The sequence below is a fragment of the Diceros bicornis genome, unplaced genomic scaffold, assembly GCF_020826845.1.
Source record: "Diceros bicornis minor isolate mBicDic1 unplaced genomic scaffold, mDicBic1.mat.cur scaffold_235_ctg1, whole genome shotgun sequence".
Lineage (NCBI taxonomy): Eukaryota > Metazoa > Chordata > Mammalia > Perissodactyla > Rhinocerotidae > Diceros > Diceros bicornis.
The window spans coordinates 499,121-524,908 of record NW_026691115.1 but is presented as its reverse complement, the minus strand read 5'-3'; the positions used below and the strand labels follow the sequence as shown (position 1 = coordinate 524,908).

The following is a 25,788-nucleotide window of genomic DNA, read 5'->3' as shown; positions in this document are numbered from 1 at the left end:
TTCAGCTACTTCTCCACCCTCAATCTGAAGGAGGAAAATTTCTTGAACTTTAAACCAAATTTTTATATTTTTTCTTTTTTGAATCCAAATTTCAGAGCTCCTGGTCATATTGGAAAAATTCCTGAAGACGGCTGCCTGGAGTTGAGCCGATAGTTCTTCCTATGGCCATAAAGAAGAATCCTTATTTTGGCCATGTGGCCTCAGGAGAAGCCCTCGTGAGAGAGGAATCCTTGCTAACCCTATGTTGTACATAGGACTGGCTTCCCCTAAGACAGTGGTTCTTGAACTCCAGTGTGCATTAGAACTGTGTGGAGGTCCCCTACAACACAGAATGCTGAGCCCATCCCAGAGTTTGTGATCCAGTAGGATGGCGGACCCAAGAATTTACATCTCTGATCATTTCCCAGGTAATACTGCCGAGCAGCCACACATTGAGAACCACCGGCTTAGAAACCCTAGGTTTCAAAGGATCCTTTGCTTGAGCAGACAGCCAAAAGTATCAAAATCTTCATCAAGATTCACCAACAACTTGAATGTGTTGGCACTTGGATCTAGAGGCTCCTGAATTTTCAGGGGCTAAAGCAAACATTACTCTGAGTTCAAGGTTTGTGACTCTCCTAAGTGTCGCCCAATTCCTTTGCTTTCTTCCCTCGACCCCTAACTGGCTAGGAAAGAATATTAAAAACAAAGCTAGCTTTGATTATTTAATCCTCAGTCAATTAAGACATTTTTGAGTAAGATTTTTTTTGACATAATAGCCAACTTTATCTACACTATTGGAAATGAATTATTACTGATAACAATGGTTATTTACTGAGGTCCTAATATATCTCAAGCCCTTTACATACTTTTATTGCTCTGCTTCTCAGAACCCTACAGCATCCCAGGTGTGTTGACTGTTTTTCCACCACTCCTCTAAGGAACTCCCCAGAGAACACTCATATTTGACCTCACCATGCCTTCTCTCATTTAATTTAGCAGTAGTTTAAAATTACAGAAGAAACTTGAAGGGGTCTTGAGTCCCAGCAGGAGAAGGTCTAAAATCTATCCAGGACAAATGGCTTAATGTTTGTTTCTGAGAAGTTTCCGGGGACAAAGACTCCACAACCTCCAGAAACCAGTTCTGTTGATTATTAATATCTCTAATCAATGATATACATTAATTAATTGTTTTTTATTGATTGGTTGATTGCTATATTACGTTGCCATATTAAAAAATCTTTCATTGTGTTTAGTTAAATAATTTTCTGTTTATATCCACTTTTTAAATTTATCCTTCTCTGGACTTCCTCATACATTGAAGATGGTAATTGTCACCTGTTAGCATTTTCCTCTTCAGTTTAGATAACCTCAGTTTCTTTACTGTGTTAAAAATATTTAATAAGTGTTGTGCTTTTTTCCACCAGTTCTTCTCTAGGTTCAGTTTATTGGGTAGTATAGTGGAAAGATGACTTCAGAGGTCCTGTGTGGCAAAGAATCATCTTTGTACCGTATTCAATGTGAATAAAATCTCTACTAGTTTTGTGTTCAGTCTAATCTGTAATCTGAACCTTTCCTTCCTTCCTCTCTCTATTGTCTGGAATAATCCCAGACCTAGAGTTTTGCTTGTGGAAAGTGTTTGTTGTTTTTGTTGATTAGTTGGCTTGACGTTCTAACCATTCAATTTATTTAGTAGCTATGTGAGTTTTCCTATTTTATGTTATTTTTTGTGTCAGTTTCAGTATATCAGTTTTTTATAAAGTGAATTTTGACCTTTGTTGTCTAATTCGTAGTTCTAAGTATTTCACAAAATGGTGTATCTCGTTAAGATCTAAGCACTCTGTAGAGAATACTTCTTATTTGATGTCTAACATTTGTGTTTCATTTGTTTTTCTTTTCCTTAATCAGTTTTGCTAGTGGTTTATTAACTTTATTAATATTTAAAAAATAACTTTTAGCCTAATTTGTTTCTTTAGTATTTTTCTATTTCATTGATTCTTATCTTTATTATTGTTTCCATTCTGTATTTTTTCCAGTGTGATTCTCTTTTAATTCTTGACACAGAAGCTGAGATTATCGATTTCCTGTCTTTCTTCCATACTCATACATTAATTTAAGGCTACACACCATTGCCTTCTAAGCACAGATGTAGCTGGTATCTCTTGTCTTCTCTAGTGTATTTCTAAACTCTGTGCTGCAAGCCATGTCTGCCCCATAGGGTCTCCAGCCCAAGAGCCTGCAACCATGCCAGCCTTTGTGTGTCTCCATCCCTCTACCTGAAGCTCATATCTTCTGTCCAGTGTCACCATCTCATATGACTGCAGCCCATGTCTGCCCTTTTGTGCTGTCAAGGTTTTCTCTCCCCTCTGTCCATAACACCTCTCAAAAGTCTCCATTTCTTGTTCCTGTAAACCAAGCCAACCCATATGTGTCTCCATCCCCCCTCTCTAAAACCCATGTCAGACAACTAATGTCATCCTCTCACGTACCTGCAGCACGTATCTTTCCTCGAGTGTCTCTATCTCCTGTGCCCACATTTGATACCAGACCACACATGTGTCTCTCACTCTATGTGTCTGCATCCCTTTCCATCCCTGAGTGTGCCTCTCTGCTGTGCTTCAGCCCATGCCAGCTCGTGTTTGTCTACATTCTCTGTGCTTCCAGCCCATCTAGACAACCAGTGTTTTCATTTACTGTTCCTCTAGCCCCTGTCCAAACTCGTGTGTTTCCCTACCCTGTGCCTGTAGCCCATGTGTGCCTCAAGTGTCTTCACCCAGTGTCCCACAATTGGATGTCATTCACCTGTTAAAGGACATATTGGTTCCTTCTAGGTTTTGGCCATTGTGAATAAAGCTGCTTTTTAGATGTTCTTAGGGGTCTGTGTGTGGATGTATATTTTCATGGTAGTTGGAGAAATACACTGCTGCACAATTGGTGCACCATATAGTGACACTATGCTTAGCTTTACAAGAATTAGCAAGATGTCTTCTTAAGAGGTTGTACTGTGTGTATTCCCATTAGCAATGAATGAGATTTCCTATTGTCCCACATCCTCACCAGTAATTGGTATTGTCAGTTTTTGGTTTTTAGCTATTCTACTAGAAGAGCGGAGTATCTCATTGGTGTTTTAATTTGCTTTTTCTTAATGCACAATGCATTTTATTTTCCAATAATTCCTTGTTGTTGAACAATTTATATTTGCTTATTTCACATGTATATATATATTTTTGGTAACTTGTCTATTCATATTTTGGTCTATTTATTTTAATTTGGGAAGTTTGTTTTCTTGTTGTAGCATTTGACTGGTTCTTTGAATATTTTGTATGCAAGTCTTTCTGCAGATATGTGTTTTACAAATGTATTATCCTAGTCAGGAGTTTGTATTTCCACTCTGTGAATGCTGTCTTTCCCAGATTGGAGAGTTTAAATTTAACCAAGTCCACATGATCAATTGTTTTCTTCATGGATTGTGCTTTTTGTGTTGTATATGAGAACTAATCATCAAACTATAAATCATGAAGATTTTCTCTTGTTTCTCAGTATGATTTTTACAGTTTTGCACTTTATATTTAAGTTGATGAGTGATTTTGAGTAAATTTATGTCTAAGGTGCAAAGTTTGTGTCTTTGTTCATTTATTTCCATAGGGTCATCCTTTTGTACCATCACCATGGTTGATGATGACTAGAGACTAAAAGACTAAAGACTAAAAACTATTATTTTTTATGTGGGAGTGCATTTATTGTCTTGACCAAGATCAAGTTTTCTGTATTTGCAGAGGTCTATGTGTGGACTTTCCATGCTTTTTCATTTCCCTCTGTGTCTGTTCATTTTAAAATATCATGGTCTCTTGATTATTGTAGCATTGTAAAATATCACAGTCTCTTGACTTTGTAATTAATCTTGAAATTGAGAAGTGTGAGTTCAACAATTTGTTCTTCATCAGGATTGTCTAGACCACTCAAGGTTTCAAATGAGTTGATCAATATCTACAAAATAGCTTGGTGAGATTTTTATTGGAATTGCACTGGATCTTTAGATCAATTTAAGAATTGATATCTTAATATTGTGACTTTTAATCATGAGCAAGGAATATATCTCAATAGATTTATTTTTTTCCTTTATTGCTTTTAAGAGTGTCTCATATTTTTTTTCCACAGATATCTGTAAATATTTTATTGGATTTACACTTGAGGATTTTTTTGTGTATATGTGTGTGTTGTTAATGATATTGTTTCATATTCCAATTATTTGTTGGTATGTAGAAAATCAACTGAATTTTGTCTACTGAATTTGAACTTCTCTTCATGATATCTCTATAAATTCCCATCTGGGCACAGAACAGAGGGTTCCATTTCTGTTTGAACATCCCAAATCATGGCATTGAATAATCTGAACACTGAATTTCAGCCATTCACCAGAACTGCCAAGGCACACAGCCACCACTAATACTGCAGTTACAAGCCTTTTCCGAGAGGCACACCCTCAGATTCAGTAAAGAACGCCCGTTTTCCACTCAGCCTGGCAGTGGCAGTTTGGCAAGAAACTGTAGAGCACTTACAGACTTGTTCCTAGAGCTGAGCCAAACTATCCCTGTCTTCTATTGTTGAAACTGAGTCTGTGCAGAGCCTGCCTCAGTCTAGGTCTTAAGGTTCTCTCACACATAACTTCCATGACCCACGGCAGTTACAAGCCTGGTCCGAGAGGCATGCCCTTGGATTTACTAAAGAACACCTGTTCTCTACTCGGCCTTCCAGTGGCAGTTTTGCAAGAAGACTGCAGAGCCCTTAGAGGCTTGTCCCTGGAGCCAAGCCAAACTATCCTTGTCTTCCATTTCTGGATCTGAGACGGTGAAGAACCTCCCTCAGCTCTACATGTTAAGGCTCTCTCACACATCACCTCCAAAAACACAGTGTAGTGACAAGCCTTTCCAAAAGGCATGCCCTCGGATTCAGTAAAGAGCACCCATTCTCTACTCGGACTGCCAGTGGCAGTTTGGCAAGAAACTGCAGAGCCCTTAGAGGCTTGTACCTGGAGCTGAGCCAAACTATCTCTGTCTTCCATTCCTGGAACTGAGACTGTGCTGAACCTCTCTCAGCTCTAGGAATTAAGGCTCTCTCACACATAACTTCCAAGACACACTGCAGTTACAAGCCTGTTCCAAGAGGCTTGCCCTCGGATTCACTAAAGAACGCCCGTTTTCCACTTGGCCTGGCGGTGGCAGTTTGGCAAGAAGACTGCTGATCCCTTACAGGCTTGTTCCTAGAGCTGAGCCAAACTATCTCTGTCTTCCATTCCTAAAACGGAGACTGTGCTGAACCTCCCTCAGCTCTAGGAATTAAGGCTGTCTCACACATAACTTCCAAGACACACTGCAGTTAAAAGCCTTTTCTGAGAGGCATTCCCTCGGATTCACTAAAGAAAACCGGTACTCAATTTGGCCTGCCAGTGGCAGTTTGGCGAGAAACTGCAGAGCCAGATTGTATGTATAACTGAGATCAAATGGTATTTGTCTTTCTCTGTCTCAGTTATTTCACTTAGCATAATGACCTCAAGGTCCATCCATGACATTGCAAATGGCAAGATTTTTTTCTTTTTTATGGCTGAATAATATTCCATTGTAAATATGTACTACATTTTCTTTCCTTTTTTTTTTGTGAGGAAGATCAGCTAACATGTGCCAATCCTCTTTTTGCTGAGGAAGACTGGCCCTGGGCTAACATCCATGCCCATCTTCCTCCACTTTAAATGGGACTCCATCACAACATGGCCTGACAAGCGGTGAGGCAGTGAGCACCCAGGATCCGAACCCCGGGCCACCACAGCAGAGCACACGCACTTGACCACTACGCCACTGGGCTGGCCCATACCACATTTTCTTTGTCCACTCATATATTGATGGACATTTAGGTTGTTTCCATATCATATAAATAATGCTGTAATAATCACAAGAGTACATATGTCATTTCAAGTTAGTGTTTTCATTTTCTTCGGATAAATACACTGAAGTGTATCTGTTTTTAATTTTTTCAGGAGCCTCCACTGTCTTTTCCATAGTGGCCGCACCAATTTAAATTCCCATGAACAGCGCACAAGCTGTGTCCCTTTTCTTCACATCCTTGCCGACACTTATTATCTCTTGTCTCTTTGATGATCACCATCATTACAGGTGTGAGATGATAGCTCTATGTGGTTTTGATTTGCATTTCCCTGATGATTAGTGACGTTGATCTCCTCTTGTATGTGTTGGCCATTTGGACGTCTTCTTGGGACAAATGTCTACTTAGTCCTTTGCCCATTTTTTGATTGGATTACTTTTTTGTTGTTGGGTTGTATGAGTTCTTTATAAATTTTGTTATGGGTTGTGTAAGTGTTTCATAAATTTTGGATATTTAACCCCTTATCTAATACATGGTTTGTAAAATTTTTCTCCCAGCCTTTTGATTTTGTTGGTTGTTTCTTTTGCTGGGCAGAAGCTTTTAAGTTTGATGTAGTCCCATTTGTTGACTTTTTTTGTGTTGTTTGCAGTTTTGGTGGGATATCCACAAAATCATTGCCAAGACCAATGTCGAGGAGCCTCTTCCCTGTGTTTTCTTCTAGCAGTTTTACAGCTTCAGGTCTGAGAATGCCCAAAAGGCTGGGAGGAGAAATGTCCCTTTTTTTCGGAGCTGAACAGATTCAGTCTCTCATTTCTCTATCAAGCAGTTTTGTTCAGACCTTATAAACACAATTCTTTCCAATTTTAAGCCAAATTAAAAAGGTCAGCCTGCCCCATTCACTCCAAAAGTGCCCCCTACTCTTCCCTGGTCAAGGAAATTCCCCCTGGGTTTCTGTTTCCTAGGAATTCCACCCTAGGTTCCTCTGACCTAGGGAATGTACCAGTACCCCCTTAAGACACCTAGCCTTAAGCCTTGAAAACAGCTCAAATAAACTCTGAACTGTTGACTTACAATAAGGAGGTCCGGGTTTCAAGAGAATTCACCAGGGTCACCTGAAGAATGCAGTGATCTGGGAGGCAAAATGGGCCCCTACTGGTACCTAATGCCAGTTCAGTGTGGATTCCAGGTGGTCTCTGGTAGGTTTCTCTGAAATCTTGCCATAACTACACCAACAAATGTCTACATAAATAATCCATAATCAATCCATAAATCAAAATTGGGGTGAGTTTATTATGAGCCAACTTTTGAGGACCATGGCCCTGGGCCTTCCTTCCATAAGGAAGGAAGGGCACCAAAGACGTGGGATGTAGAGAGCGGTTATATATCTTCAAAGAGCATGTATCATATAGGATTGTAATGTCCCTTTTACTGTAGCAACAAGATCGCCCTGTCAGATTGCCCTGCCAGAATAGCTATTGACGGACACAGTGGGGAGCAGGTCTGCTGTCTCGATGGGCTTGGCTGGTGTCAGATCTGTTGTCTCGAACTGAGTGGTAACAGGATGACTGCAACAACCAAATCCTAGCTTAGGGAGAAATGCTCATCCTTAAGGTAATGCCAATGAGGGGGAAGTTGCATCCTTATCTTAAGGGCATTTACTCTTCTCTTTGGGACATGGCAAAGCAGATACACAATGCAGGCGACAAGCCATTTTGGAAAAACAAACTCCAGCCGAATTACTTTTACCCTAAATGGCTTCCTCATGTGCTCCAATATATCCTATTGCTTGCCATTTATTTATCAGTTCCTTAGTACTCATTGTGTGTCTGTTATGTATATAGAATATGTAATATTCTGGGGAAAACAGGGGTCATACCATATGGTGCCTGGAGGCAAGGAGCTTATAACCCTGCTTGAAAAATAACTACATTTCTGAAATGCTAAACAGAAATACAGCAGAGAAAAAGACATGCCTCGATGGTCGAGGAAATGCCACAACAAAGCTATTAATTGAATGCAAAACAGTGACAATCAGCACAAATGCCAAGAAAGCTCTAGAGACTCAAGTTTGCTCAACTAGCTTCTCACAATAAAGCAAAGATTCAGCACTGGTTCTGGAGAGGCCTTGATGTGGACATATGGTGATGACTTTGAATTCCTCTGAAGAGAGTTTTTTAAACACAGGAAATAATGTGTGATTATTCTAACTAAACATAGATTTTTAAAATGTCAAAACGAGTGGTACCCCTGGTGTGTTATTTCTGAATGACATCTGTCATTGTCTTAGCTTTTTCCGCATAGCGTTTGCTCCTGCCTCACACCAGCCCTATGAACAGGGCCGGGGCAGGTATTATTCCTGATTTCCTGATGAGAACGCTGAGGCCTTGTAAAGTTAGGAGATCTGTCTGGGCACCAGTATTGATGATATCCTAGGATTTTTGTCTACTCAGTATTTTTCCTTATCTTCTGTAATTGCCATTATGTTTCGATATAACTGATAACTTGCTACCTTGGTTTTTCAAATGAAACCCACAAAGTTTGTGGGTATCTTTTGGTATCTTGTTAAGCAAATGAGGAAAATGAGATTACCAGCTACAGCTGCTGCTCATATTGACAAGCCATCTCCTTTATTTTTCTACCTAACAAGCATGTTCATTCAATATAGATATTAAGTGGCTGTTATGTAGTCATCATGACATTGTCAAGAGTGGGGGGATTGACAGGACAAGTGTGCACACTTCTCGTGCTGAGGAGGCTCTCAGTGCATTTGAGGGAAGATGAGATACACTCAGGAAAGTGTTAAGCCGCCACCCTTCCACACAGCACAACACTATTGTCAAAATGAGGGGTGCAGGTGTGCCGTGTCTGTGTGCTGATTCCAGAGGGGTCCACGTGAGCTGGGGCTTCCACCAGACTTTAGTGATTGATAAGACTCTGTGAGGGGAGGACCAGGGAGGGCCTTCTAGTGGAGTGGAGCTTGACTCAGGAAACAGGGAGAGACGAATTTGGGGGGTGGACGGGAGGCATGTAGAAAAATTTAAGTGATAGTCTGGTTGAAGAGATGGCATCTGTAGACACTAAAAAGCCATGAAAGAAATTGTGTTTTCCTTATTTTCTGCTACTGGAGCCATGCGGTGAAGGAGAGGTTTTGAGATTACATCACAGCACTGTAATGTGTGAGAGTCCTGGGGTGTGGCTGAAAGCCTGGAGGACCAACTGAACTTTCCATATATATATAGTTTATATGGGGTTGTATAGAGTGCTTATAGCATACTTTGTATTGGGGTGAACATGGAATCCTAAGTGAAACCATTTATCCCTTTGTCTGTTGGTGCCGCCTGTTTTACATGGAGTCAGCGAAGTCCAACACTGAGTGGCATTGTATTAGGATGATGAAGTGCTCTAGGCAAGAGTCCCTTCATCAGGGGATGTGCAGCTTGCTACCCGGATAGATGCCCAGCTACACCTTCCATGAAAGGTTCACATGATACAGATATGAAGGAGGCAGGATCCTGTGCCTAATGGCTGGCAACAGGCAGGGAGACATTTTCCTAAACCAGCAGCTAGTGCAGCACTGTGAGGACATCATGCCTGACATCCTCCTTTGCCCAAGTCTTACCTTTTTCCTCTAAGTATGAGGATATTCTCTGATGTTTTGGCCAATCCACATATATGGAATCCCTTCAGTTTCACCAATTAGAGCTCATTTCTAAATTCATGCTAATTAAATGAACCACTATTTCACCAGTGAAAAGTTATTTCTGATATTCAGTAAGCTAAGTAGCAAAGCCTGTGGTGCTTATCAAGATATGACTAGCTTAAAGACAAGTGAATAGCTGAAATGCACAGCCAGGTCTGAAATGTGACACTTTCTGATACAAGACTAGCTGACCCCTGGAATCTGAATTCTCTATTAGGGTCAATGACTGTCCCTGAAGGTAAAGCTTGAACTAACTCATCTATGCGTTGTGTATTACCGTCAATGCTGAAGAATATTTTATGAATTTCTTAATTTGTTAAAAAAATTACAGAAAGAGCATCTCTTGTCCATTAGTTAATTCAGTTTACTTTATAGTCCCAACACGATAACTACAGTATGTTTTTTGTTTTTAATTTGCTCTTTACCTCTGCCACACAGTTATTCTCTTCACTTTGCTTTATAATCCACAAAGGTTTAGGGAAATATACATATAAGTAAGTAAAATATCATGAGGAGAACCCGGGACGTGCGGATATTGAGCACACACATCCTAAACATGTTGTTGTTCTGAAACCCTAATGAGTAGCTTTGCAAGGTGTTTATAGGCCTCAAAGTGGCCTCCTCTCTGAGATTTCCACTTTACTCCCCGGTGCCAGGTGTAGTTATGAGCCTTCTCATTCTGTCCAGATTCTATTGGTCTGTAGCTGGGAAAAGTTATCTTTGCCAGCAGATCCCTGTCCAATTCTTTTATTCTTGTCTGGTTTATTTACTCTTTCACTATATTTCTCCCAAACGGTTCCCAACATGGAACTGAGACAAGTCAGTTTCCTGGACCTTTTGTTGTTGAAGGCAGGGAAGCTATTATTATCCTGTGGTGCCTCGTATAGGTTGTCCTTTGACTTTGCCACACGTATTCAAACAGATGTTAAAGGGACAGCATATTCGAATGTATTAAAGATGCTGAAAATTTGGTTAAAAGCTGCTTAAAGTTCAGGGAGTTCTCCGATTGAGTGTCTGGATTTTCTGATCTTATAATCTCTGCCCATATGCCATTTCTACCTCTAAAGAAAGAGACATCTTCTCAAAGAAACAGCTCTTAGTTTCATTGAACGTTTCTATTCTTTTTCTAGCCTCTCATTCATCTATTTCTGCTCTGATTTTTGTTATTTCTGTCCTTCTACTGACTTTAGGCTTTGTTTATTCTTTTTCTAGTTCTTTTAGGTACAGTGTTAGATTGTTTATTTGGACTTTTTCTCGTTCCTTGAGGTAGGCTTGTATTGCTATAAATTTTACTCTTAGTACTGCTTTTGCTGCATCCCATAAGTTTTCATATGTTGTTTTTCATTTTCATTTGTCTCTAGGTATATTTTGATTTCTCCTTTGATTTAGTCATTGATCCAATAGTTGTTCAGTAGCATGTTGTTTAGTGTCCAAATATTTGTGACTTTTCCAAATTTTTCTTGTAGTTGATTTCTAGTTTCATGCAATTGTGGTCAGAAAAATGCGTGATATGATTTCAGTCTTCTTAGAATTATTGAGGTTTGCTTTGTTTCCAAACATATGTCTATCTTTGAGAATGTTCCATGTGAACTTGAGAAGAATGTGTATTCTGCTGTTTTGGGATGAAATGTTCTCTATATATCTATTAAGACCATCTGGTCTGTTGTTTCGTTTAAGGTCACTGTTTCCTTGTTGACTTTCTGTGTGGATGATCAATCCATTGATGTGAGTGGGGTGTTGAAGTCCCCTACAATTATTGTGTTGCTGTCAATTTCTTCCTTTAAGTCTGTTAATAGTTGCTTTCTATAGTTTGTTGCTCCTGTGTTAGGTACATATATATTAATGTGTTATGTCTTCTTGGTGGAATGTCCCTTTTATCCTTATATAATGTCTGCCTTTGTCTCTTGTCAGGCAAGGGAAACAAAAGAAAAAATAAGCAAGTGGGACTACATCAGACTAAAAAGTTTCTGCATAGCAAAGGAAACTGTTAACAAAATGAAAAGACAACCTACCAACTGGGAGAAAATATTTGCAAATCATCTGTCTGACAAGGGGCTAATTTTCAAAATATATAAAGAACTCATACAACTCCACAACAAATAAATGAACAACCTGATCAAAACATGGGCAGAGGATATGAAAAGACATTTTTCCAAAGAAGTTATGCAGATGGCCAACAGGCACATGAAAGATATTCAACATCACTAATTATTAGGGAAATGCAAATCAAAACTACAATGAGATATCACCTCACACCCATCAGAATGGCTATTATTAAAAAGGCAAGAAATAATAAGTGTTGGAGAGGATGTAAGAAAAAGGAACCCTCATACATTGCTGGTGGGAATGCAAACTGGTGCAGCCACTATGGAAAAAAGGATGGAGATTTCTCAAAAAATTAAAAATAAAAATACCATAAGATCCAGCTATTCTACCTCTGGATATTTATCCAAAGAATATGAAGTCAGTGATTCAAAACAATGTATGCACCCCTAAGTTCTTCACAGCCTTATTCACAATAACCAACACTAGGAAGCATCTCAAATACTTATCAATGGATGAATGAATAAAGATGTGATATATATATATATATATATACATATATACCATGGAATACTACTCAGCCATAAAGAAGACAACATCATGCCATTTGTGACAGTATGGATGGATATTGACAGTATTATACTAAGTGAAACGAGTCAGATAGAGAAAGAAAAATACTGATTGATTTCATTCATATGTGGAAAATAAACAAACACATAGATAAGGAGTACAGATTGTAGTTACCAGAGAGAAAGAGGGAAAGGTGTAAAGGGGGACATATGTATGGTGACAGATGAAAACAAGACTATTGGTGGTGAACATGATCCAGTCTATACAGAACTGAAATATAGTAATGTACACCAGAAATTTACAGTTATAAGCCATATGACCTCAATAAAATTAAAAAGAAATTTATTTTTAAATATAGCAAGACCCACTTTACACCTGGGCTGCAGGCAGCCCACGCACTCACTGAATTACACAGAAGGGCAGTTTCCCAGGTGAGTCCTGTCTGTTTTGCCACCATCGGAACCTCCTGATGAAGAACACAGGCCCAAGGATACTGAAGCAGGTGGGACCCCTGAGGCAGGGTATGTTCTGAGAGTGTGTGAAACCAAGTATCTGTGCAGTGCATACTGAGTAGTGAGTCTGTGCTTCTCTTCAAGGTGTGCCTTTGATCATAATCTGCAGATAACTCAAGGAAAATCACTGGTAGTCTTGTTAAATGGAAAATTCTCATGTCCCAACTTCAAAGCTGCTGAGTTAGAATTCCAGGGAATGGGACACTGGACTTGTCCACTTATTATCGTGTAGACTGAAGTCTGAGAAGCACTGCTGCTGGCGTCCAGCTGTAGCCGCTGCCCGAGGTCAAAACTCCACACCTTGTGAGGCCTGAGACGGCTCCCAGGGGAGATTTCTGTCTGTCGTCTGCAGAGGGGCGGCCACCTCACCTCTTCCCGCTGACTCTCTTTCGTAACTGGCTTCCTTGTGCCTTTCTTAGTCCTTTTCTTTACCTTCAGAGATAACTGGGAGAGGCAAGATAGAGATACAAATTTTACTAAATCTAACTTTTAGGTAATCTTTAAAAAATTGTACAACGTTCAGATGTAATATTTATTTTTCTTTTGGGTTGTTTTTTGTCTTTGTGCCTTTTTTTGTTTTAAAGTATTTTGTGTTATTGGCTGGGAAGATAGCATGAGATTAACATCAGCTTTATATGGAGTCCCAAACCAGGAAAGCACTTATATTAGTCATACGGAATTAAGAATCACATTTGTGTAATGATGTATAAAGGAATTTGGTTGTTTTGTTCCTTGTTTTTTCTTCTTTTTGGCATAATAAAGTCCCAGTTTCTTCTTGGTAGACTGAGCAGGACTATTGATGTCTGATCTATAAGTGAAGAGTTAATAGAAGGGCATTGTTACTATCCATAAATCTCTCCCTCACCAACTTTTCCTAAATGAAAGCATGGATGTTAGAGTTAAGAATTTTGATATTTCCCCCATTGGGTTATAGAGACAAATATACTCATTAGAGACTTCACTTGGACTTGTAGTAAAAGAGCATAATATAAGAGCACTGAGCTTGGGCTCTGCCATGTAACAGCTTTGTAACCTGGGTGAGTTGTCTAGCCACTGTACCCAGTCTCTTCATCCCTAAAATGGTGAGAAGAACAACATCTACTACATCGGGATATTTTGAGGGTTATGGGAGTTCATGTATGTTCAAGCACAGAATTAACATTCAGATTGCAGTGTCTGGTTCAGTAGAAGTGTTTGCTGCTGTTATTATAATTATCATTATTTCATCTCTTTATCTTCCTCGTGAGTTCCCTGTAAAACCAACAACGATCCACAGTGTCAACAGTTTTATTCCAGGTCCCTGCTTAAAGGCCTGCAAAGGGAGCCTCCTGCTTACAACCTCCTGTTTTTATCCCAGTCTCTGGAAGGATGCATTGACCTCTTTCTTCTTTGCACTGAGGCACTGAATGGGGGCCCACACCCAGCCCTGCATGTCCTCCTTTTGATATTCGATGCTTTTGAAACACTGCTTAGTGTTTACTTGGTGGACTATACTCCCTTACACGAGCAACTCATGGGAGATAAGGTGTAGGAAACATTGTTCCATGTAGGTCTCTGAGTTTATCATAACACAGAGTAAAGTTGATCAAGGGCCAAGGTAGAGTTCCTTAATGCACAGATCTTCAGAGATGAGGGTGTTCTAATGTGACACCACCTGAAAATAAAGCAAGAACATAAAAGCATATGTAGTTTTACAAGGAAAAGCACACAACTAAAAGAATTGATCCCATTAAATACACTATTCTATTTGTTTATCCATCAAATTACTGATAGGAAATAACCAGGTGTAGAGAGAGTAGAATTGATCAATTTCATAGAGAATTCTTTTTAACAGTTGTTCATATCTTGTGTTTTACATCATTGGTTAGGGTAATATTTTCATCTTTTTCTGTCCTAGTGTCTTTATCTTTCTCAACTTTTCCAAGAGATATATTTATATTATCCTCTAAAATTTTAGGGCAATTTAAAAAAAGTTGTGAAACATTTTAAGTTATTGATTTTGTATACTGGAGGAGCACTAGATTGCAAGTGAATTAGTGATAATTAGAGTTTTAGTCTGGTAAAAGATGGTAGTTGGAATTGATACCAGGATGTTTGTAACCTAGTTTTTTCTTCATTTTTTGATGTAATTTTCAAAATGACAGAGCAAGTAATTTTTAATATAATAACTTGTCTCATTTTAAAATATGTGTCCTTGGAGAGGGTGATGGAGGTAGGTAGAAAATAATTTAATGTAGTGACTTGTTTTTCTCCAGTTGATCTGTTATAAACCCAACTGCCATATAGCACCCTTTTGTCCAAATGACCTGATGGCACTTTCTTGACTTTTGTTGCTGTGACTCTAGCAGTCTAGGGTCACACCACCTTCTCTCTCCTAGTCATGCTTTCAGTTGTAAGAGTAACATTGTCAATAATATAGTGACAACTTTGCACGCAGTCTACTATTTACTAAAATATATATATCAATTGCAAAATTTGATAACATAATTATTAAGTAATGAACTATTTGCAGTGCACTTAACAACTGATAGCTACACAGTATTGTGTAGTGACATCATGGTTAAAACCATTATTTGCAACATGTGGCCCATTTCAATTTTATTTTAAAGGAAAGTGTTCAATGACTTTTTTCTTTTTGAAGAAGAAAGACTTGCATTTCCATCTTAGAAAATTGAGAACTTGTTTTCGCCTTTTTTTGGCGTCAGCTCTTCTTTATATTGGTTACTAATTCACATGTCCAGTTACTTCAGATTCAAGTGCTACCTCCTCTGCCTGTTTCATGGCTCTCACTTTAACTTTTCCATAATCCCGTCTGTGAAAGAGGTTTCTCTCCACCTTCGTATATCAAGGAAGGAACCGACCCTCCTTTATGTGAACTTGGAGACAGAGGCCAAGGTGAAGCCTTGGTGCCCCTCCCCACCAGTGAGCTGCAGCAGGGTTGCAGATTCCTATGAATCTATTGCTCCCCTCCTGACTCCCTACATAGTTGGCATTGACTCCACAGAGGATCCCAGCTTGTTACAATCGAATTTTTGAATTCTATAGAAGCCTCCTGAAGGATAAGACTGGCTAGAAAGGACATCAGCAAGCAGTGTGCTCCAAAATTTGGTGGCAGAAACATTAAGAAGAATAAAACCTTTCCGTTTATCTTGTTTTCTCTTTATCTTCTCTTCCTTCATTTTCCTTTACGTAGATGGTACAAAGCCTGTCCACCCCCCATGGTGGTTGTTTTTTTCCTCAAAACCCCAGTACATAGCTGGATATCTTAGTTGTAGGTCAACCCATGGTGGTTCTTTTCCTGAAGCCCCATGGCATTTTATTCATATCTCTTTCATTCAAATTATTTCTGTAGTGTAATTTATCTGTTTATACGTATCTGTCTTCCTTGCAGACTGCCAACATTTCAAGACCTTTGGGCACATAGTATATACTTAAGTACCTGAATGAATCTGTGAAGCTCTTTTGTTGAATAAGATCTAAATAAATAAAATACCTACTCAGCACATGAATGCAAGCATTTGAGAGAGTTTTCTGGCTGCTAAAGCAGCCTGTGGATCAGTTTAGGGGCTCAGTGTCAAGGTTACTCAATAGATTTAGATAAAATGAAAGAGATAATTAACTTTAGTTTTAAAATTCATGAAGAACAGGAGCAGGATATTTAGGTGTGAATCAGGACTTGATCACTCTTGTTGTGTCTTTGGAAAATCCAGTCCTTTATGTTTCTATGTAAATGTCACTGGTCAAGAGAATGAACAGAGGGCTGGCTTTTAGAAAGGCAATTTTGTCACAGGAAATCCTGGAGGAAAATATATGGAAGGAGAGCTGGTAGAAACATGGCAGAAACTTTTTGTGTAGAAACCCTAAAAATTGGGTTTATATGCTGGCTGTAAGAATTGTAACCCAACTTTTCTCCAATACAGATTTGAGCAGCTTTTAAATATCTAGTTATACAAAAGGATTAGAAAGGAAAATAGATCAAACTGAAAGGAATTTAAGATGGAACAGTGAGATGAAGCTGAAGTAAGCCAGCGCACTGAAATGTGTTTCCGAATGATCTGCAGTTTTCTTTTTTCTTTTTATTTATTTTTTTTCCCCAAAGCCCCAGTAGATAATTGTATGTCATAGATGCACATCGTTCTAGTTGCTGTACATGGGACGCGGCCTCAGCATGGCCGGAGAAGTGGTACGCCGGTGCGCGCCTGGGATCCGAACCCGGACTGCCAGCAGCAGAGCGCGCGCACTTAACCACCAAGCCACGGGGCCAGCCCAGAAGGACCTGCAGTTTTTAAAGGTAGTTGGAAATGTATCCCTCAGGTTTAAAGTAGAAAGAGAGATGGGCATAATTCTCTATCATCTCATGTCCATGAGATTAAAAGCAACAGTCTCTCAGAGAAGCAAAACTTTTCTGGCCTCTAATGTCCCAAAAAGTGTTTTGAATGGTGCCTAATGAAAGAGATTCTGTGTGACATAATGCAAATACAGTATCATCAACTCATTTCCCAGTTTAGTTCAAACACTTTAGGACACGTTCAATTGAGGTAATCCAGAATTTTATAAGAGACCAAGGAAGAGGCTGACAGCATTCTCTCTCAGCTTTTCACTTGACCAAGGGAGAAAATGTTCTTCAACAGATTGACCACGTCTCCTCAAGACAATTCTCCATTTTCAATTTTTCTTTGCGTAAACTCAGCCTGCATTTCCCATTACATATGCAAGCTAAAGCCTGTGTGTAGACATCCTTCGTTGGTAATGAGGAGCAGATCCATACTATTAAGTAATCAAATAAGCAGAAAATCTGGTTGGCCCCTTTTAAGAAAATTACAGGTTCAAGCCCACCTTCATTGGTGGAAGGACATGGTATACCACAATTAAAATATCTACCATTTATTATGCAGCTAATCATAAGTCATGCTATTTAAAGGAAACTAAATGAATTCTTCTTCTATTAAGTTGACTAGATTTTACTTAAACTAATAATTTTACATAGGTGCATTTTTACTTAAAATGTAAAACTCTTTAGAGACAGCTTCATTCAGTTTTAGAGGCATATTTTGTATATTTTGGTGATTTTATTTATTTTCCTTCATAGCAGAGAGGCACATCCTACTCTTTTTCTTGCTGCCCTCTCTCTACAAGATAAAACTCATCCAAGTTTATTTTGTTTTATAAGGCATAGGCTTACATTGTGATGATAAAGAGACGATTTCTGAAAGATATTTGGAACTGTAGGGAGCCCAGAACTTTAGATTATGCTCAGAATTTTGTGAGGTAACTTCAAAAAAGATGGAACACAAAGTTTTGCCAGGAAAGTTTTCTCCTACTTTTCTTGACAGTAATTAAAAAAAAAAAGTTTAGTTTCTTAATTCTTCAGATGGGTGAGTGTAGAAGTTGGCAGGATTGTATGTACCCTTGAGAGATCTCTCTCTGCGTTACTCTTTCAAAACAACCATCCTGGCCCAGCCCCGTGGCTTAGCGGTTAGGTGAATGCACTCCACTGTTGGTGGCCCTGGTTCGTATCCCGGGCACGAACCGACGCACTGCTTCTCCAGCCATGCTGAGGCCGAGTCCCACATACAGCAACTAGAAGGATGTTCAGCTATGACATACAACTATCTACTGGACCTTTGGTGGAAAAAAATAAATAAATAAAATAATTTAAATAAAAAAGTAATTTAAAAAAACCACCATCCTAGTTGATGAATATTTAATGGGGACTCTGTCAGTCCCAGAGCTGCTGACAGAGGCAGTTCCCAAAGCTCCAGCAGGTCCCGAGAGAGGAAAGCGCTGGTAATCAGTGTCGTCAGAGTTTGGATGAGGTGTGGTCATTCTCTGGATGTTAGAACTGAGTGAAGTTTTCAAACACAGCCCAGTGACTCTAGACCTGAGCCCTGTTCAGAAGCCAGTTGACTTTCATTCGCTCTGAGCTTGGTGTCTTCCCTCTGTTCGTGCCCCTTTTTGCCATTTCTCATGCTTCTCCTGACTCTTTCTCTTTCTTACACCTATTTTCTTCTTTTTTCTCTCTTTCTTACTTTTACTCTCTATTATATTCCTCCTCCTTAACAATTTTTTCTTCCTTCTCTTATTGTTCTCATTCTTTTTCTTTTTCTTTTGTAGTACAGTTACTCTGTATATCACTTTCATCTTAAAATCTTGACCCTCTACAACTCTTATACTTCAGCTAGCTATTTTGAAGAGAGTATTTTGATAAATTTCTCTTAGATGTTATAACATGCTGATTCAAGGAGATAAAAACTATGACGAAAGGAATGCGGATAGAGAATGAATTCAGTTCAGGTAGCCATGGAATTAGACAGAAGGAAACTGAGAGCTTAGATGTGAGTGTTCAAAATGTTTCCTGATACATCTTTGTAGTTCATTGTTGTGGTAAACTGCACAAAGTCTTATTTACTGTTGGAGCCCAGAAGTTTGCACCTCTGGGCAAGTCAGCAGGTCTCGGACTATAGAAAAGAAGCTAGGAAACACTGCCTGCGTTTCTAATGTAAAGAACTGTTCATGTTCCACCAGGAGACCCTTTGGCTCTTCCCTGCACTATCTGAATAGAAAAAGAGGAAGAGAAGCTTTTCTCCACCTGCACAAAGCCGGGACCTTATCTTGAGTTTGAGAGGATTTGCATGTGACTGAAAACAAAAGTGTTCCCGAGTTTGGATTTGCTTTAATATGATCTATTGGCTGGCTTTGATGTTAAAAGTCTTTATTCAAAATTGGTTACCTCTAGTGCTAAGTTCAGAGTGGAGATTTGTCAGTATAAGAGAGAAGAGTCCCTTTTGGATTAACTCATTGAAATACAATATTTGGGAAAATGGTTATATTTGAAGGCCACTTGTTAATATTCTGTTGCCACAGTGACATCTGTTGGTAAGTGACTACTTCACGCTATTCTTGATGATTTCTGTTTGAAAGACACACCCTGAGCTTGATAAATAATAGGAGCATTTGGATAGGATAGGATTGGGATATCCTATCCCAAGCAATAGGATATATTGGAGCATATGAGGATGCCATTTGGGGTAAATTTAATTTGGCCTGAGTTTGTTTTTCCAAAAGGGCTTGTCGCCTGCATTGTGTATCTGCTTTGTCTGTCTCAAAGAGAAGAGTAAATGCCCTTAAGATAAGGATGCAGCTTCCCCCTCATTGGCATTGCCTTAAGGATAAACCTTTCTCCCTAGGCTAAGATTTGACTACTGCACTCATCCGGTGACCAGCCAGCTCCAGACAACAGACCTGACACCAGCCACGCCCATCGAGACAGCAGACCTGCTCCCCACTGTGTCCATCCATAGCTATTCTGGCATGGCAACCTGGCAGGGCGATCTTGTGGGTATTGTAAAAGAGACATTACAATCCTATGTGATACATGCTCTTTGACGGTATATAACTGCTCTGTACACCCCACTTCTTCAGTGTCCTTCCTTCCCTAAGGAAGGAAGGCCCCGACCATGGTCCTCAGAAGTTGCCTCATAATAACCTCACCCCAATTTTGATTTATAGATTGGTTATGGATTATTTACATAAACATTTCTTGGTGTAGTTGTGGCAGGATTTCAGAGAAACCCACCAGAGACCACCTGGAATCTACACTGAACTTGCATTGGGTACCAATAGGGGCCCATTGTGCCCCCAAGATCTCTGCATTCTTCAGGTGACCCCAGTGAGTTCTCCTGAAACCTGGACCCCCTTATTTTAAGTTGACGGTCCAGAGTTTATTTGAGCTGTTTTCAAGGCTTAAGGTTAGTTGTCTTAAGGGGGTACTGGTACATTCCCTAGGTCAGAGGAACCTAGGGAGGATTTCCAAGGAAAGAGAAATGTAGAGGGAATTTCCTAGGCCAGGGTAGCCTAGGGGGAACTTTTGGAGTGAATGGGGCAGGGTGACTTTTTAATATGGCTTAAAATTGGGAAGAATTATGTTTATAAAGTATGAACAAAACTGCTTGATAGAGAAATGAGAGACTGAATCTGTTCAGCTCCGAAGAAAAGGGACATTGCTCCTCCCGGCCTTTCAGGAATTCTCGCGCAACTGAGAATCTCATCGGGGGTGTCAGAGACAAACCCCACGACGTGTAACGGTCCTTCCTATAGGGAGCTCCACTATCATTCATGTTAATTTATCACAAGTTCATCTGGGAACACACATGGGAAGGTTGGTCATCCATGCTCCAAACCCCCACGGCAGTACCTAGACTGCGGGTGGGAGAAACCGCGGCACATAAGAGAGTGATTAGGACAATTCTTTAGCAAGTAACACTCACAAGCAGCACACTCCTGACCCGCTACACAGTCCCTAGAAATTGTTCAGACTTTGTAGCAAAATGAAAGAAAAGAAAAGCGGGAAATTGAGTTTTCTCGACCATTCCCAGCTGAGCCGCCTGGCCTTTGAACCCAGGAGACTTGCCCAAGTGCTAAGACAGCAGGGGGCCTAAGAATGAAAGAAAAAAAAATGGGAAAGAAGCTTTCTGCAGATGGAAACTGCTAAATTTTCTAAAACAGCAGCTATAAAATCTTTCTTGCATCTGTCTTTTATGTGTGTGTCTCTACATGTATGTTATATGTGAGCTGTGTTCTACCTCCAGAGGGTATGGTCAACATCAAGAGCTCTATTCAATTAACTTGAAGTAAGTGCTTACAAAAATTATTTCTAAATCCAAATGTTTTTCCAGTTAACGTGATATGAAATAATCTTTGGTAAATAAAAGCTTATTTAAGCTCATTAGTTTTCAGCATTGGATATAATGCAGATATGCAACCTTTATTCATCAGATAAACTGATGTTATTTCTATTACAAAACTGGTCTCAAAAATAATAAGTGATGGCTAATATTATCTTGATGGTGCTCAGGGCAACTTACCCCAGGAAACACCACTCTGGTATGCGGATTATTTCGAGCTAGAGACAATAAAGACTCAGCAAACTCAGGAAGAATATTTGAGTTTCCCCTCCCAAACTGCCTAAAGAATTTAAAACAAAAGATCTGTTTCAGGAAGGAGTTATTATCATGATGGCTGTAAAGATAATGTAAAATAGAAGTTACAATAAGAAAGGCACCAGGCTCCTTTTATCACAAACTCTATCTCTCCCTGACCACATTATCTATAGATGACCCTGAAAAGAATTGTCAGACAAACATTTGCATTTCTATCTCCATGTGAGTTGTCTTCTTGCCCTCTGAAGTTCCAGGCCACTACCCACCCCCAACACCTTCCTCGCCTTTAGCTACAATACTTAAGCAAGCAGCTTAGACAGAGGGTCAAGTTGCTCATTTCTGAGTTTCTCCCATGTATACATGTTATTAAACTTGGTATTATTTTCTCCTGCTAACCTGTCTTGTTGATTATTTGGCAAGCCATCAGAACATTAAGGGAAAGTAAAGAAAAGGATTCTCCTTCTGTCCCGACAATCTAATGTTTCATAAAGTCTTGTAGGCAATCTAAATAATTATTGAGAACAGGTAGCTAAATAGATGTGAAAAAAATGAGTATTAAGTGAACTTTAAACAATAATCATATGTTATAGTGTATATAGCTTCTAAACTCTTTTTGGTGACTTAAAACTTTAGGGTTTTCCTAATTTTATGATAAAAATTCATTGAGTATCTAGATCATTTCCAAATAAGATAAGATATTAGACATTGATTGCTAAATATAGGTTTATCTACTTTTGGCTTATTACAGAAAAACTAAAAGGTGTTTTGGGTCTATTGGTAAACACGTCTTGTGTTTTATTTAAAAGATTGTACTATAAAGTAACATGTTTCCAAAAATTATAAAAAGTGTCCATATAAATTTGTCAAGCCATGAAATGTTAATGTAAAAGAATCTTTATAATTGCTTACCTAAGTTTTACTTAAAAATTAAGGTTTCTAAGGGTTAAAAATTTCTAATATGTGATTAAGCTACTAAAAACTTAAGAAAAATATGTTTGTATTCAAGGAGAGTAAGATGTATGTTATCATTAAGAAGATATGAAAAGCGGAAATATTTTTGTTTGGTTAGGAAAGATAAATTTGCCCTAAAAAGTACTAGAAGGAAAAAAAAGGAAGGCGTGGCACAGATTCTGAAAGTAAACAAAAACTTATAGAAGGTTTGTTGAAGAGAAACCCTGAGGAGTTTTATACATGGTCAAGTTGGCTAAGATTAAACTAAATCCAATTAAGTAAATGATTTTTAATATCAAAAGAAAGCTGGTACAAAATTCAAATTTGTTCTTCCTTTTAAAAGAATAATTTTATTCTACTGTTAATCTACTCTTGATAGGGGTTATTATGTAAAAAGATTTTTCTTTACCTTTGAGTTAAGTTTATCTCAAGAACAGAGATATGTTTTGTTAAGGTAATTTCCTACGTTCAAAAGACTGAGGTCTCGGGGCCGGCCCGGTGGCGCAAGCGGTTAAGTGCGCGCGCTCCGCTGCGGCGGCCCGGGGTTCGCTGGTTCGGATCCCGGGCGCGCACCGACGCACTGCTTGGTGAGCCATGCTGTGGCGGCGTCCCATATAAAGTGGAGGAAGATGGGCACCGATGTTAGCCCAGGGCCGTCTTCCTCAGCAAAAAAAAGAGGAGGATTGGCGGATGTTAGCTCAGGGCTGATCTCCTCACAAAAAAAAAAAAAAAAAAAAAAAAAAAAGACTGAGGTCTCTCTCTCTATTAAGGTCTTTTTGACTGTTTAAATGCTGTTTGTTAACTAAGCATGGATTCACTGCGACAAGAGCAGGAACTCCTTGATCTTGTCGGACCAAGAGTTTTAAACCCTTCTATATTTTTGACAATCTTCCCAAAACTCATATCCTAAATAAAGTCTTTCTTATAACTATTTCCTTTGAGAATTTTCAAAGGACCCTGGTAATTCTCAAGGAAATTTGATCTCTTCCTATAAAGAGGGAGATACTAAACTAATTAGGCTTAACTGGTATGCCAAATTACACAAGAAGCATTGTCAAGTAAATGATAAAACTTCTTAGGTTGTACTGCGTAGGTAAATATTACACGCTATTTTAACCCTGCTATCTTGCTTCCAACATTAGAAGAGGAAGGACCACGACTGCATTCTATTTAATTTGGTTTACAGATGGGTCTTACTTAAATGATAAGCAAGATATTACCAAGCTGGATATGCTGTCTATCCTCGAGAATGCCTGTGTGGGGGAAGAGGGAGAATCCCCCTCTGCCCTTTCCCTTAAGGTTCTTATGGCTGGCCAGATGATTAACAAGACAGGTTAGCAGGAGAAAATAATACCAAGTATAATAACATGTATACATGGGAGAAACCAGGGACACTGCGTTTCTCAACACAATAGAAGAAATTTTCATCTTAAATACTGTCTTCACCTAACGACAGAGGAGGATGTTGGGGGTGGGTGGTGTCAGTTACAGGAGATCACCACTAAAGCACTGTAAACAAGAGTAAGGTTATTGTGCAGATTTAAGGCCTCACCTTCCACGTTCTACCTTCCACCTTCCAAGTTTCTAGAAATGAGGTCATCCCTCTTCCCAATACGAGAGGGAGATACAATTACAAATGGAAATTTCCCTCATAAATGTAAATGTTTGTCTGGCAACTCCTCCCAAGGCCATCCAAAGAATGTGGCCAGAGAGACAGAACTTCTGATAAGATGGGCTTGTTGGTGCCTTTCCTATTGTAACATCTATTTTACATTATATTACAGCCATCAGATAGAAGATCTGTTGCAGGAAAGAGTTACTATGTCAAATTCTTTAGGCAGTTAGTGGGGGAGGTCAAATGTCCATCAGAGAAAACAATCCAGGTAAAGACATATATTTCAGGGTGGCCAAATCTTGATCTCTCACACCTGATAATTCCTATTAACTCTGCTAACCTAATAAAAAACTTCTTTCCACAGGCTTGAAAGAAATCGCCACGGAAGAAGAGAAACAGATATAGCAGTCAAAAGGGGGAATTTTTGACACCCCCTCACAGATGTGGTTGGCACCTAGTAAAAAAATCCATAGTACCTATTGGAGCACAATTGCCACTGCTCCAGCATATACACCAATTAACCCATTGGGCACCTGAAAAGATAATTTTGTGGGAAGAGCAATGCTTTTAAAAACCTTCTCCCACAGCAGCTCATAAAGCTATACTGATTGTGTTATATGCCCAAAATATCATCTAGGGAAACTACTACATGAATCACAAGGCCACTTTCCCTTTACTAAGGGACCCTTTGAGGTATGGCAATCGGACTTACTCCAAATGCCACCATCTCAAGGATAAATATATCTTGTAATGACTGTGCATTCTCACATTGGGTTGAGGCCTTTCCTTGCAGAAGAGCAATGGCTCTAATAGTAGGTAAATTACTATTAGAGAGAATAGCTCCTGTTTGGGGAATTCTTGCTGAGTTATATAGTGACCAGGGAACTCATTTCACTGAACAAATAATTAGTCCATTTGTAATATTGGGCCAATGATACAGCATTTCCACTGCACTTAACATCCCCAATCCTCAGGATTTGTGGAAAGGACTAATGGCACAATCAAAACTCAATTGGCAAAGCTTTCAGGAACATTTAATCTCATGGCTGAAAGCTGTTCTGCTAGTGTTCCTCAATCTTAGATCTATGCCCTTTTGTAAACATCGGCTGTCTCCTTTTGAGATAATAACTGGACAGTCTATGCAATTAGATAAAGAAATGTATGAAACAACATTACTTAAAGAAAATATCTTAATTACTGCCAAGGTCTCATTGAGACACTTAAAAATATATTTATATGAGAAGGTGGTAGCCAATTCTTTTTCCCACAGTGCACTTCCCACAGTGCACTCCCAGACCTTAAGGATTATAACCTAGAAAATTTATTTATCAGAAGAGACACCAAATAAAAGACTCTAGAGCCCTATTGGAAAAGACCATACCAGGTACTTTTAACTAGTTCATGCACTGCAGAATCAAAAGACATAGACTTATGGATTCACATTTCTCATTTTAAAAAGAGGCTTTTCCACCTGAGTGCGTTTCAGTTCCTATTTCTGAATCCTGACTTCAACTGGCTAATACGAATACCTCCAAACCAGGATGAGAAGAAGACAACATCAGTTGTAGACAGCTGTCCCAAGACTCTGGACCAGGCCTGTAT

The 25,788-nt window shown here is 39.2% G+C and overlaps 1 long non-coding RNA gene across 1 annotated transcript; it reads left to right on the top strand.

Moving 5' to 3' along the window:
- Positions 1-258: 258 nt before the first annotated feature.
- Positions 259-25,428, top strand: LOC131402710 (uncharacterized). The gene is made up of 3 exons (XR_009218914.1): positions 259-407; positions 19,869-20,016; positions 24,551-25,428. It is a non-coding gene; the product is annotated as an uncharacterized LOC131402710 (long non-coding RNA).
- The last annotated feature ends 360 nt before the right edge of the window (positions 25,429-25,788 follow it).